Genomic DNA, 15160 nt, shown 5'->3' on the forward strand with positions numbered 1-15160 from the left:
CTCCTGGCGCACTTCCAGGCAACAGGATTTCACATGAGCGCTGCCACCCTCCCCTGGGTGATCCACACATCTTAGGCGGGGCTGAGGTGTTTAGCATCCCTCAGATACACAATTCGGACACATCCTGAGGTGCCCCTTATAGGGCATTCTCCCACTCATCAACCTACCCCTTGGTGGTCAACGTCAAATCTAAAAGTGGGAACCATTTACAGCCTATGGAAGGTACTCCATGGAAATCTCTTATCTAAACTCAGCCACACCCGCTTTTGCTTTTGCATAAAGGGGAGCAATCTAATTATCTTCAATGTCTCTAAGTCATCCCAAATCTCTTTTGATTGATAGTGGATTTCTTCACTGAATTCTGTGAAATTCCAAGCAGAAACCTAGGATCCAAATGGCTTAAAGATTATTCGTTGAGTGACTGGCCGAACTGACCTGTGGACAGAGCCAGTCATTAAGAATCTAATCAAGCAGTGACTCCAGCGGCTCTAACTGTTGAACCCGTGATTCTGTTGTTCTGGGTGGGGGGAAAGCTGGAGCCTGACAGCTGGTGAATTGTACTGACTTTCCATTTAGAGCTCAAGGATAATGCTCAGTAATGGAGTCAAAATTTGACTTGTGACCTGGCATTTTATTGCCACAAGTGAATGTTTTGTTGAAACTGAGAGAGTTATTATGTTGTTTGGAAAATGCTATTCTTGTGGGCATGCTTGCACGTCTTTAAAATTTAAAAACTGTCCTGGGCTCATCAGGGTATTAGACTGCCAGTCAAAGAGCTGCTACAGTCTTCCCTCAGAGCTGGAAGAGGGGCAGACAGCGTGAGAGCAAGGTGCTCTTTAGTGCCTCCGTCCAAGCTCACGTTTTGCAAGGATCACCTTTACATGGGAGGAAATGATTTCATTTCCCCATGTGGTTGGTCAGCCACTGTACTCCTGAGAGAGTCAGCAAGAATGACAAATGCACGCTGTCAACATCCCTATTAGGGATGTTATGTTGAGGGCACACATACATTTGACAACAAAACGGTGAATGGTCCTTGGTCAGCACAAACCTCGGTTGAATTTGAACCCATGACCTTCTGCGGAAAGACCCTGGAAGCCCCTTAACAGGCTTCACTAGTCCCCACACTGCTACATGTGAGGCTGTCTGGTTTTTTAGTTCTTTATCCTTTCAAAATTAGAACAGGGCTATGATGAGCCAATTTACTGCCGTTCTGTGTAATTTAGGTTATTCACTCAGTGAAATGTAGAGGATGAGAGCACAGTTAAGGCTGCATATTTCAACTTCAAAGAAAGATCTCAATTTATTCCTGCCAAAGTGTTAATAGTTATACCGGACATAGAACATTAGAGAAGCATGTCCTGCCTCCCTAAGATAACTGTTGATCCAAAAGGAGCATTGCTTTGAGGGTTCTTTTTTTTACTTGTTGTGCTTGGTTATGCCTCTCTCCCACTCCCCAAAGGAGTGGTCTGCTGGGAATGATGAGTAACGCTGTCCTGGTTTGGGAACTGGTACGGCAAAAACATCACTCTCTCTTAGAGTTATGGAAGTTCTATCCAAGTTTGGCCCTCATATTTTATTTGGTATTTTCAGTGTGATGCTCACACCACAGGGCTGGAATGCTCACTGATTAAAGACATTTTTGGAATGATATGAAGACTACACGATTTCATTCTAATTCGGAGCATGGCTTTAGAGTTTCGACAGCTATTATTGGCTCTCCTTTGAAGCATTAAAGCATTTTTTTTTTTCAGCGGCTCAGTATGACTGGATGAGATTTTGCTTCTTCATTCCCAGGCTAAAGGGTAGGTGTCAGCAAGCCCGTGGACCCAACCGGGGCCCTGTCATCCCAAGCTTGACCTCTGAACTGCTTGCTCAGGAAATGCCCTGCCAGTGACGCCAGCCGCCTGGAGAACCTCCTGCACCACTTCTGCCTGTTTCTCAAGAGCTACAAAGCTGGAGATGGGAAGTGACATTGTTTTTCACTCCACCCTCAGAAATTAAACTCCATGAAATCTGCTCTAGGTGGAGAAGCTGGTTGCCAGGGCGGGGAATGAATGGGTGAGGCAGGAAGGCCGATGGGCTTCTGTGACCTTGGGGGACTCTGTGTTATGTTAGGCACAAAGAAAATCACAGCCGCTTCTCAGTGATCTTTCCATAAAACTAAACACATGCTCATTAGGGCATTTTCTTTTTCACCTTCTCACCTTCTTTCATCAAACCCCAGGCTTTAACATCCCAGCTGAGCGGCAGCAACGAAGGCTGAGAAATGACAGGAAGACATTTCTCCTTTGTTCATATGTTTTGTTTTGTTTTCCATCACCAAGCAGAGGCTCTGTAATGAGGAGATGGATCATCCTTTCATTTCAAACCATATGAGGAGTACGTTCTCACTGATAATAAACCAGCACGTAGCACAAATAAGGGGAGGGAGAAAGCAGGTTAAGAAAGCTTTTGTTCCTTCTTGACTAAACTCCTGCAAAATAGTCATCAAAACTCTATAATTAAAAAGGCTACAAACATTATGTCTAAATATTTCATTTTTAAAAATATAGGGCAAGCAGCAGTATTATAATGTCAAAATATGGCAAATAATAGACAAATAGTACTAAAAGACACGTACTTCTTAAATAGTCACTTGGCCTAGCCTTCTGAGGAAACAGTCAGGCTGGTGTTCTTCATGGTTTTTTCAACTTCAGGTAGGAACTTAAAAAAAGAGAAAGAAATGACCATCTATCTTGGGTTATGAGAATTAAATGAAATAATAAACACAAACCTCCCAGCCTGGTGCCTGGAACTTGGGCTCTCCATAAACAATAGTTGTTTGTATTTCTCCCACCGCTACTGCTGGGCTGTGGCTGCATCTGTATTAATTATCCAGAGAGGACCACAGTGTGGCTGCTGCCGGCTCTTTAAGTCTCAAACCAGAGGGTGGACGGCTGATTCTTAAACAAAGTACGCACATTTTGAGGGTGTCTTAGGGCTCAGCTGTGACTTCTTTGCTGTCTCACCCATTCTAAACAGATGCCGTCGATTATCTGTTTCACACAGTGGTCTGATGGACTGATACCTTGAGAAGTCCCCATTATCTGCTCCCCGCAGTTCGCTAGCTTTTCCTCGAGATGCAGCTGCCAGTAAAAATGAGAATTGGCAAAAGTCACTGGGGTGTATGATCAGTCTGTGTGTTCATTGTCTTGTCTGTTGTATCCAAAACATGTTAAAGAAACAGGTACAGCTCAGACTGTATTATAGCATTGAAGAATGGAAAGTATCATATTGTTTTTTAATTTTTGATTAAAGAACTAATGATTTACATAGGATGCAGGTGAGATTTGGGAGCAGAACATCTGGGGAGATAGATTTTAACCCCAAGCTACGGCGCTGACGACCCAGGCTATCCCTTACCATTTCAGAGCTCAGTTTTCTGTTCTGTGAAATGGGAACAACACTACTCTCTCTAACTTTTTTTAAACAGTCTTTGAGAATGTCTAATAAGGTAATAAAGGTAGAAACATATTGGAAAAAGCTTCCGGAAAAATTTGGTGAAAGAATTTTTTAACATTAATAATTTATTTGTTGTGATGGTCCACTGATTTCTCAGTTGTATCAAATTACATAGAATATTTTAATTATTCTGCTCATTTCAAGAGAAAACAGTAAATAAATTGTGAATCTTAGAGCTTTGAAGACATTGATTTTGTATCTAAGGCCCAGAGATGAGGATGTGGTAGCGTGCTAATAACCAAGTTGAAGACTCTTAAGCAAGAATACTGGATGTGTGTAATGGATGATTGTATATATTGAAAGGAATTTCAGTTCATGGCGTGATAATATATGTCTCTCTGAGCTGGTATATTGACTGATCCACCAATAGTTACTGCTACGGCATGCTACAAATTGTCCACTGGAAATTACTTTCTCAACTCCTGGGGACATAGTTCCCTTATACATAAAAATCTGGAAAACATGTGGTTTATTATTCCTTTAAAAAATATCGTTTTCCCCAAAACTGGTTGCTGAGTGTTAAGGCTGCATAACTCATCTTCTCCCTGTAGTAGGTATTGAGTAAAATAAGGGTAACTTCATCTCTGGGTAGTGTGTAGTTCTCAGGCATCAGAAGAACTATTGTAAGGGTAGAAATCCCATGCGAGAAGTTAATTTAGAAGCTGTTAATAATTTGCAGGATACTCATGTATGAACTCAGCGCAACAGTCTAGAAAAAGAACTCATGTGACAATTTTTTAGTGTCAAAGTTATTAAAGAATATATAGGCAGAAAATGAACCATCAGTAAATGTCATTTTCAAAAAACTTCAGCTCTGAAGTTTTCTATCATGATCTGTTATGAGGAGAACTCTGACGTCAAGGCCATGTACGCCTCCAGTACACTGAAATGTTCTCTCCTCTGTCACCTTCTGGAGGAAGGTTTTCTTTCTCCTTTCTCTAGTTCTTTCTCCCTTTAATAGATGTTTTTTTTAATAAGGGTCCCATTAGGTGGGTGAGTGGGAGATATAGAAATGGAAAAATAAACGGAAGGAAAAAAGAAACAGGAAGAAAGCAGAAAATAAGAAAGATTTCTCGAGAATATTTATATCTCATAGAGTCCCTTAAATACTAAAAATGAGAAACTTGAGATGGCATGTGAAATTTGTGATCTGACGATTTGCCTGATATGAAGCGATAATACTCCTCAGCTTTCACAGGCAGCCCCAAGGGCCTGACTTTGGAGAATTACTCGCATCTTCTGAGAGGGCATTTCCTGACTAATTCATTTCTGCTCTAAAAGACCTCAGAGAAACGAACTGGTCTAGGAATAACCTTGAAAGTTAGAGCATACTGAGACAAAGTGTGAATATTTAATTTTATTTGATTAAAAAATGATTCAAAGATAATGCAATGTCAAGACGACATCTTCTAGTGACATCACAATAATGTGTTGGGGCTGATGTGCTCAATGGGTTGGGTTACTGAAGCAAGTCATGGGTTCAATACTGAAGTTGATCATTTCATTCTCAGCCTTTATTATTATTTTTGAGTAAAAATAACATTCAGAAACAACTGTTTTAATGAAAGTGAGACATGCTCGTTATAACAGAGGACTGTGATAGAAAATAAAAAGTGCGAGTCCCCACCTCATACCCCCATTCCCAACTGTTTACCCAGAGGTATTTGCTGGTACGAGTGATGTACGTCCTTTTATTGTATATGTAATTGGTTGAGTGACTGAAAGGACAAATCCCTAGAAATGGAATTTTCAAGTGAAAGTTTCACGTATTTCAAATGTTGAAAGAAAATGCTAATTGCATACTGAGCCCTATAAATAGACATGATCAACCCACATAAACACGCTACTGGAGCGAAGTGAAAACCCAGTGTGGCCCCATCTCTAAGACAGCATTGCGCTAGCTCAAAGGTGGTAGAGGAGTACGGCCCCCAGGGGCTTTGGAAGCTTGTAAGTATTCTATTGTCACCATGATTGGGAGGGCAGACTAAGGGGCTGGGGCTATAGACACACTGTAATGTATAGGGCAGTCTCACACAGTTAAAAATCGTCCTGTGTCCCATACAATTTACAAATGTTTTGGTGGACATTCGTGTTGGTGAAGAATCTTTCTTATTCTGGGCCCAGAGCCTAACTACATTTTACATGTAAATCCATCCAAAATTTTCTCTTGTTTTTTTTTTCTTTGTCATGTTTTTAATATACATTGAATTTTCCAGGAATACAACCACCATGAAAATTGAGAGTTAAACATTTTGGAAAATTGCATCACTGTGGCATTTAAGTCCTAAACCAACATGTCTTCATTGGTCTCTATTTATAAGCAGTGCATTCACAGTGATTCTATGTATAATCTGACTACGCCACCACGATGCTCAAGCTTATATATCATGATATGTATGTATATTATATAAATTACTTTCTTTTTGGTTCTTTTCATATTTTATTTAGGGTGTGATGTTAATTATTTTTTTAAAAAAGCATGTGTGTAGTAAATTATATATTATCTATGACTTTTATTTCACTTTAGTAAGGTTATACTACAAAATATTTGTTATAAAAAGGGGAACTTGCGTCTGGCAGGGGTGAAACCCACTGTTTAGGGAACATTCTCGTTCCCTGGTTCAGATGGGAAAGCTGGCTCGTGTGGCTTCCGGTTCGTGACTGCTCTTGACTTGCTCAGGCTCTGGAATCTTTCCTTCCCTCTCCAGGCCCCAGGGCCCACAGGTGGAGCGTTACTGCAGTCTTACACGGCAGCTCCAGAGAACCAGCCCAGCCAGGACCGTTCGGCCCCGTGCTCTCCAAAGGGTCAGGCAGTCTGTGGGCAGAAGAGCATCTCCCTGTTCCTAGGAGAAAGCAAATAGTCAATCTAGTGACCATAAAGCACACTGAGGAGAAGTAAAAACGTGAAAATATTTGCTCACTGCCCGGAGGCCTGCCGAGTATCTGGAGGATGTGTGTACTGGCCCCCCAGGGGAAAAGAGGCTCCATAGGAAAATCTTCATATGCAAGCAGAGAACATGGTTGTTGCTATTATTATTAATTTTTCTGGAAATACTGCCACAGATTTTTCTCATTATAAAAGTAATGAATGCTTATTGTAAAAATTTAGAGGGCATAGAAAAGTATGAATAATAAAATTAAAAGTAATTTATAATCCCATTACCCAGAAATGATATCATCATTAATGATACACACGTCATTAATATTTGGTGTGTATTTGTCCAAACTGGTTATTCTACCCATATACATAATTATATATGTGTATTTTGCAACTACGGGTAAAAATCATATGATCTGATTTCACTTTAAAGGGAATACATCACCTAAAAATATGTCCTAAATATTTTTATGATTATATGTATTAATGCTATTAATCTACTATGCTACTTTTTTCCTTTATGGCTGCTCAAAGCCTATCTCATACTTGTCATACTTCTGAAAATATTTAGCCATGTTTTTCTTCTAATTTCTCTGAGTGCATTTTCAGTGTAGAGAAAATTCCTTTTTATTTATTACACTCCACTGGAAGATAAGCTCTCATTTGAGATTGGGAAGCTTGCAACCTTAAAGCCTAGAATAGAGCTTGCTAGATAGATGCTCAATAAAAGTAAATGAGTTAAAATATGTATCTATCCATTTCTCCAAATATAAGATATTATATATCTTTTTTATTAAGGTTATGAAAGTTAACATCCTTGTGAAATTACAGTTGTACATCATTATTAGTCATGTTGTAGGTGCACCACTTCACCCCTAGTGCCCTCCACCCACCCCCCTTTCCCCTGGCAACCACCGATCAGTTCTCTTTGTCCATATGTTAACTACCACCTATGAGTGGAGTCATACAGAGTTTGTCTTTCTCTGTCTGGCTTATTTCACTCAACATAATACCCTCAAGGTCTATCCATGTTGTTGTGAATGGGACGACTTTGTCCTTTTTTATGGCTAAGTAGTATTCCAGTGTGTGTGTGTGTGTGTGTGTGTGTGTGTGTATATATATATATATATACACCACATCTTCTTTATCCAATCATCAGTTGCTGGGCACTTAGGTTGGTTCCATGACTTGGCTATTGTGAATAATGCTGTGATGAACATAGGGGTGCATGGAACTTTTGGAATTGCTGATTTCAGGTTCTTAGGATAGATACCCAGTAGTGGGATGGCTGGGTCATAAGGTATTTCTATTCTTAACTTTTTGAGGAATCTCCATACTGTTTTCCATAGTGGCTGCACCAGCTTGCATTCCCACCAACAGTGTATGAGGGTTCCCTTTTCTCCACAGCCTCTCCAACATTTGTCATTCTTGGTTTTGGATATTTTTGCCATTCTAACGGGTGTAAGGTGAGATCTTAGTGTAGTTTTGATTTGCATTTCCCTGATGTTTAGTGATGATGAGCATCTTTTCATGTGTCTATTGACCATCCGTATATCTTCTTTGGAGAAATGTCTGTTCATGTCCCCTGCCCATTTTGTAATTGGGTTGTTTGATTTTTTATTGTTGAGTTGTGTGAGTTCTTTGTATATTATGGATATTAACCCTTTGTCGGATAAATAACTTGTGAATATTTTTTCCCAATTAGTGGGCTGTTTTTTTGTTTCAATCCTGTTTTCCCTTGCCTTGAAGAAGCTCTTTAGTCTGATCAAGTCCCATTTGTTTAGTCTTTCTATTGTTTCCCTCATGTGAGGGGTTATGGTGTCTGAAAAGATTCTTTTGAAGCTCATGTCAAAGAGTGTACTGCCGATATTCTCTTCTAGAAGACTTATTGTTTCAGGCCTAATCTTTAGGTCTTTGATCCATTTTGAGTTTATTTTAGTAAATGGTGAAAAAGAGTGGTTGATTTCATTCTTTTACATGTGGCTGTCCAGTTTTCCCAGCACCATTTGTTGAAGAGACTTTCTTTCCTCCATTGTAGGCCCTCAGCTCCTTTGTCAAAGATTGGCTGTCCATAGATGTGTGGTTTTATTTCTGGGCTTTCAATTCTGTTCCATTGATCTGTGCACCTGTTTTTGTACCAGTACCATGCTGTTTTGATTACTGTAGCTTTGTAATATGTTTTGAAGTCAGGGATTGTGATGCCTCCAGCTTTGTTCTTCTTTCTCAGGATTGCTTTAGCAATTCGGGGTCTTTTGTGGCCCATATGAATTTTAGGATTCTTTGTTCCATTTCTGTAAAGAATGACATTGGAATTCTGATTGGGATAGCGTTGAATCTGTAGATTGCTTTAGGTAGTATGGACATTTTAAGTATGTTTATTCTTCCAATCCATGTGCATGGAATGTCTTTCCATCTCTTTATGTCGTCGTCAATTTCTTTCAAGAAGGTCTTGTAGTTTTTGTTGTATAGATCTTTCACTTCCTTGGTTAAATTTATCCCAAGGTATTTTATTCTTTTTGTTGCAATCGTGAATGGGATTGAGTTCTTGAGATCTTTTTCTGTTAGTTCATTGTTAGCATATAGAAATGCTACTGATTTATGTATGTTGATTTTATACCCTGCAACTTTGCTGTAGTTGTTGATTGTTTCTAGTAGTTTTTCTATGGATTCTTTGGGTTTTCTATATATAAGATCATGTCGTCTGCAAACAGCGAGAGTTTTACTTCTTCGTTGCCTATTTGGATTCCTTTTATTTCTTTTTCCTGCTGAATAGCTCTGGCCAACACCTCAAGTACTATGTTGAATAAGAGTGGTGAAAGTGGGCACCCTTGTCTTGTTCCTGTTCTGAGAGGGATGGGTTTCAGTTTTTGTCCGTTGAGTATGATGTTGGCTGTGGGTTTGTCATATATGGCCTTTATTATGTTGAGGTACTTTCCTTCTATACCTATGTTATTGAGGGTTTTTATCATAAATGGATGTTGGATTTTGTCGAATGCTTTCTCTGCATCTATTGAGATGATCATGTGGTTTTTGTTTCTCATTTTGATAATGTAGTGAATCATGTTGATTGACTTGCGGATGTTGAACCATCCCTGTGTCCCTGGTATAAATCCCACTTGATCATGGTTTATAATCTTTTTGATGTATTGCTGTATTCGGTTTGCGGAAATTTTGTTGAGGATTTTTGCATCTATGTTCATCAGTGATATTGGCCTGTAGTTTTCCTTCTTTGTGTTGTCCTTGTCAGGTTTGGGGATCAGGGTTATGTTGGCTTCATAGAAGGTATTAGGGAGTGCTCCATCTTCCTCTATTTTCTGGAATAGTTTGAGAAGGATAGGTATTAAATCTTCTTTGAATGTTTGGTAGAACTCTCCAGAGAAGCCGTCTGGTCCTGGACTCTTATTTTTGGGGAGGTTTTTGATTACTGTTTCTATTTTTACTTGTGAATGGTCTATTCAGATTCTCTATTTCTTCCTGATTCAGTTTGGGTAGGTTGTATGAGTCTAGGAATTTATCCATTTCTTCTAGGTTGTTCAATTTGTTGGCATATAGTTTTTCATAGTATTCTCTTATGATCCGTTCTATTTCTTCGGTATCTGTTGTAATTTCTCCTCTTTCATTTCTAATTTTATTTATTTGAGACCTTTCTCTTTCTTTTTAGTGAGTCTGGCTAAGGGTTTGTCAATTTTGTTAATTTTTTCGAAGAACCAACTCTTTGTTTCATTGATCCTTTCTACTGTCTTTTTTGTTTCAATATCATTTATTTCCGCTCTAATTTTTATTGTTTCCCTCCTTCTACTGACTTTGGGCTTTGTTTGTTCTTCTTTTTCTAATTCCGTTAGGTGTCATTTGAGGTTGTTTATGTAAGATTTTTCTTGCTTATTGAGGTGAGCCTGTATTGCAATGAATTTCCCTCTTAGGACTGCCTTTGCTGCATCCCAAATAGTTTGGTACAGTGTGTTTTCATTTTCATTTGTCTCCAGATAATATTTGATTTCTTCAATAATCCATTGTTTGTTCAGTAGCATGTTGTTTAGTCTCCACATTTTTGGCCCTTTCCCAGCTTTATTCTTGTAGTTGATTTCTAGTTTCATAGCATTATGATCAGAAAAGATGCTTGATATTATTTCAACCCTCTTGAACTTATTAATGCTTGCTTTGTTTCCCAAGATATGGTCTATCCTTGAGAATGTTCCATGCGTGCTTGAGAAGAATGTGTAACCTGCTGTTTTTGGATGAAGTGTCCTATATATATCTATTAGGTCCATCTGGTCTGATTTTTCATTTAATTCTATAATTTCCTTGTTGGTTTTCTGTCTGGATGATCTGTCCATTGGTGTTAATGGGGTGTTGAGGTCCCCTACTCTTATTGTATTGCTGTTGATCACTTCTTTTAGTTTTGTTAATAGTTTCTTTACGAATTTTGGTGCTCCTGTGTTAGGTGCGTATATATTTATAAGTGTTATGTCATCTTGATGGAGCGTCCCTTTTATCATTATATACTGCCCTTCTTTGTCTTTCTTTATCTGTTTTGCTTTGAAGTCTACTTTGTCTGATATAAGTATGGCAACACCTGCTTTCTTTTGTTCATTATTAGCTTGGAGTATTGTCTTCCATCCCTTCACTTTGAGTCTGTGTTTGTCTTTGGGGCTTAGGTCTGTTTCCTGGAGGCAGCATATTGTTAGATCTTGTTCTTTGATCCATCCTGCCACTCTGTGCCTTTTGATTGGAGAGTTCAATCCATTCACGTTTAGAGTGATTATTGAAATGTGGGGGCCTACTTTTGCCATTTTATCACTTGTTTTCCGGTTCTTTTGCATTTTGTCCTGATGGAGAGCTGTTACTTTGTGTTATTGTCCTTCTGCTTATCTCCTTTGTTCTGGATTTTGTAACCCCTTTCCTTTTTTTGATTTTTCAGGAATGAGGTTCTTCCTGAGCATTTCTTGAAGAGGAGGTCTTGTGGTGATGAACTCCCTTAACTTTTGTTTATCTGGGAAAGTTTTTATTTCTCCATCGTATTTGAAGGATATTTTCACTGGGTAGAGTATTCTTTGCTGCAGGTTTTCGTCCTTCAGAGTTTTGAATATTTCATTCCAATCTCTTCTAGCCTGTAAGGTCTCTCCTGAGAAACCTGCTGATAGCCTTATGGGGTTTCCTTTGTAAGTTATTTTCTTCTGCCTGGCTGCCCTTAGTATTTTCTCTTTGTCGTTGACTTTTGCTAGTTTCACTACTATATGCCTTGGGGTTGGTCTTCTTGTGTTAATAAAGTTTGGAGATCTATTGACTTCTGTCACATGAAGTTCCATCTCTCTTCCCAAGTTTGGAAAGTTCTCGGCTATTATTTCTTTGAACAGGCCTTCTGCCCCCTTCTCCTTCTCCTCTCCCTCTGGTATACCTATAATCCTTATGTTGCATCTCCTAATTGAGTCAGATAATTCTCAGAGAGTTTCTTCATTTCTTTTTAGTCTTAGTTCTCTCTCCTCTCTGTCTGCAGCATTTCTATATTGCTATCCTCCAAATTGCTGATTCTGTCCTCCATATTATCAACCCTGCTGTTCAGAGAGTCCAGATTTTTCTTAATCTCCTCCATTGTGTTCTTCATCTCCAGTATTTCTAATTGGTTCTTCTTTATAGTGTCAAGCTCTTTTGTGACATAGCTCCTGAACTCATTGAGTTGTCTATCTGAATTCTCTTTTAACTCGTTGAGTTTTTTAATAATGGCAGTTTTGAAATCATCAGCATTTAGGTTATAGATTTCATTGTCTTTGGGATTGTTTTCTGGGTGCTCATCATTTTCCTTCTGTTCTGGAGATTTAATATAGTTTTTCATACTGCTTGATGGTGTGGATTTGTGCCTCTGCATAGAGATAGAGTTTAGTCGCTGCTTCCACTTGTGTGGTGTGTGTGTGTGTGGGGGGGGGCAGCTGTTTAGACTGCACCAACCAGGAACCCTGTCAGCTGTTACTGACTGGACCTGGACCCCTCCTCGTAGTCACAGTGGTCCTGTGGGGTCCCTCGTCGGTTGTGGGGGCAGTCGCAAGGGGGCCTCAGGCTGCTGGTGCCTACTGTTGCAGCCCACTTAGATGCACTCCCTCCTTGAGGTCTGCAGCGGTGTTGTGGGCTTTCCCAGGAGCCAGGAGCAGGATCACCTATAATCGCCGCTTTGTCCCTAACAGAGCCGACAAGATCACACTTGTCCACTATAGGTCACAGCAGAGCTATGGGTATCTTCTGCAGTCTGTCGTTAACTCACCTAGCTGTGCTACTTTTGCCCCAGGGCCTTCCTTCCTTGCGATTGCCAGTCAGGACCTCTCCACTAGTGCTGTGCAGAGGCTTTTGCTGAGGCTGCTGTAGGAACCTGGAGATCCCCCCTGGGCTACGTAGCTGTTTCACCAGAGCTCCACTCTGCCCCACTCCACTCTCATGGGATCTCTGGGAGCCTCTTGCCTCATCTGGGACACAGCCAGAGTCCATGGGCCTGGAGGTGGCTTGTAAGCTGCTGCCTTGTGGGGAATTCTGCTCTAGGGAGCTTCCTGGTGTTCCAAATGCTGGGCAGGGCCTCCCTGCCAATGGCAAGCAGAGGCCCTCCCTGCTGGGGTGTGCGGGACCCCGGAGCCTCCCCCAGGCTGCAGAGCCGGGCGCTAGAGCTCCAACCGTGTCCCCAAGCATGTCTACGGGAAGTCTGGGCGCCCCCTGCACTGACCCGTGCACCAGAGACCGTGAGCCCAGCAGCAGCTTGTGGTCTGGTGCCGTGCCAGGGAATCCGCCAGCCGGGAGCTTCCCTTTGTTCTGGATTCTGGGCAGGGCCTCCCTGCTAATGGCGAGCGGAGGCCTTCCCTGCCGGTGGGTGTGGGACCCTGGGGGATTCCCCCTGGGCTCAGGTGTAATTGCGGGGGGCTTGGGTAGGGCTGTTGTCACCTGTTTCCACCGTCGCTCCACTGGTGAGTGCACACTCCCGCCCTTGGTGTGTGGCGATGCTATGGGGGAGTCCACTGGAAGAGAGCCTCCTGCAGGAACTATGCTGTCCGGGGGGTTGGGGATCGGGGGTCGGAGAGTTTTCACCTATTTCCACCTCCTCCTGGGGGGAAGGCCGTCCGCCTTCTGATGTATGGTGGCATGAGACTCTTAGGTGTCTTGGGATGCTATCTGGATGTCCTTTTTTAATCGGTGAATGTCCAATTAGTTGTGGATTTGACGGGGGAGAGACAAAGAAGACCACTCACTCCGCCATCTTGGTCCCGCCCCTGGTGATTGTTGATATTATATATCTTATACAGGAACATAAGAAAATATTTTTTCCTTTATCTTGTATAAGAAAAACTTTTTTTGTCATGAACAAATTTACATTGTATGGAAATTTCAGGATTTTATCTGAGAAAGTTAAAAAACCGTGATGTGGAAGAAGACTGAATATTCAGAGTGGCAGCACCTTGATGGAGATCCCATGGACTGTAATCTGACCCTTAGCTCTGCATGATGAGAAGCATTATCTTGTCACTGGGTCCTTAATTGACCTAGATCCCCTACGAGGTGCTGTCTTATGGTAACCAAACTCACGAGAGACTGATGTCTATAAGCTGAAATAACAGTGAATCATGAGAACTGCACACTTGGGATTCTTCTGACCAGCACAGTCTCTCTCAGTGCACAGAAAGTTAAATTACTATCAGAAGGTAGTTGGTAGACATGAGAACAGAGGAAGGAAGGTTGGTGACCTTACTAGCAGCTGCACTGAAGCTAAGGGAGCCTAACATATCCATCTCCATTACAGGAACCTCCTGTTGGAGTGAAGCAGCCCTGTCAGATGCTCAGGGCACCTCTCTCCTGGGCCACAGTCAGAGTCAGTTCTTGTTCAGGCCTCATGCAGCTGCCCCACTTCTTGGTAACAGAAAAAGAATATATATGATATAAGTAAATTATGGGACATTAATAAAATAAGCACTTACGAACGTAACTACCCAACTTAAGAGCCAGTAAATTTCTAATACTTTTTAAAACGTGTGTTGTACTCCTCTTCCATCCCTTACACTGTCTTCCCCATCAGAGTAAGTGACATCCTGAAATTTGTATTATCGTGCCTGGCTTTTTTCCTTTTAAAAAAATTTTATCACATATTTATCACCAAAAATACTGTTTTTTGTATTTGTAAAAATGATATTGGACTGTCGATGCTTATTTCGCTCAGTATTATGTAGACAAGATTCATACAGCTTGTTTTTTTAATAGCTATTTTCACTTCTGAATAGTATATATATATATCTTTGTGTGAATATGCCACAATTAATTTAATTGTTTTCTTTGGAGGGGGACTTGTTGCTGTATATCTTCTTGAGCACGTCTCCAAATAAGAGACAAACGTTTCTCACAGATAAATATACCTAAGGATGGAAATGCTGGGTTATAATGCAGGGGCATATTGGATTCATGTTTGTAATGCCAAATTACTTTCCAAAAATTCCTCTACACTTTACTCTCCTATCTTCAGTGTTGAATACTTCTGCTCACTTCACATCACCATCAAAATTGGTGTTGTCAGACTGTACTTTTTTCTAATTTAGTAGGTATAAAGTTGTATCTCATTTTGATATCAATGTAACTTTTCTTGATAACCGTTGAAGTTGAACCTCTTTCATATGTTATTCACATTCCTGTTCCCACTTCTGTAAAGTTCGTGTCCATCTCTTTTGCTCATTTTTATTGTGTATGTAGAATGTAGCTTGTTTTTTCTTATTGATTTGTAGAAGAGAGATCATGAGGGAGAGAGAGAAGTTGATTCTA

The sequence above is a fragment of the Equus caballus genome, chromosome 10 (genome assembly GCF_041296265.1).
Source record: "Equus caballus isolate H_3958 breed thoroughbred chromosome 10, TB-T2T, whole genome shotgun sequence".
Classification (NCBI taxonomy): Eukaryota; Metazoa; Chordata; class Mammalia; order Perissodactyla; family Equidae; genus Equus; species Equus caballus.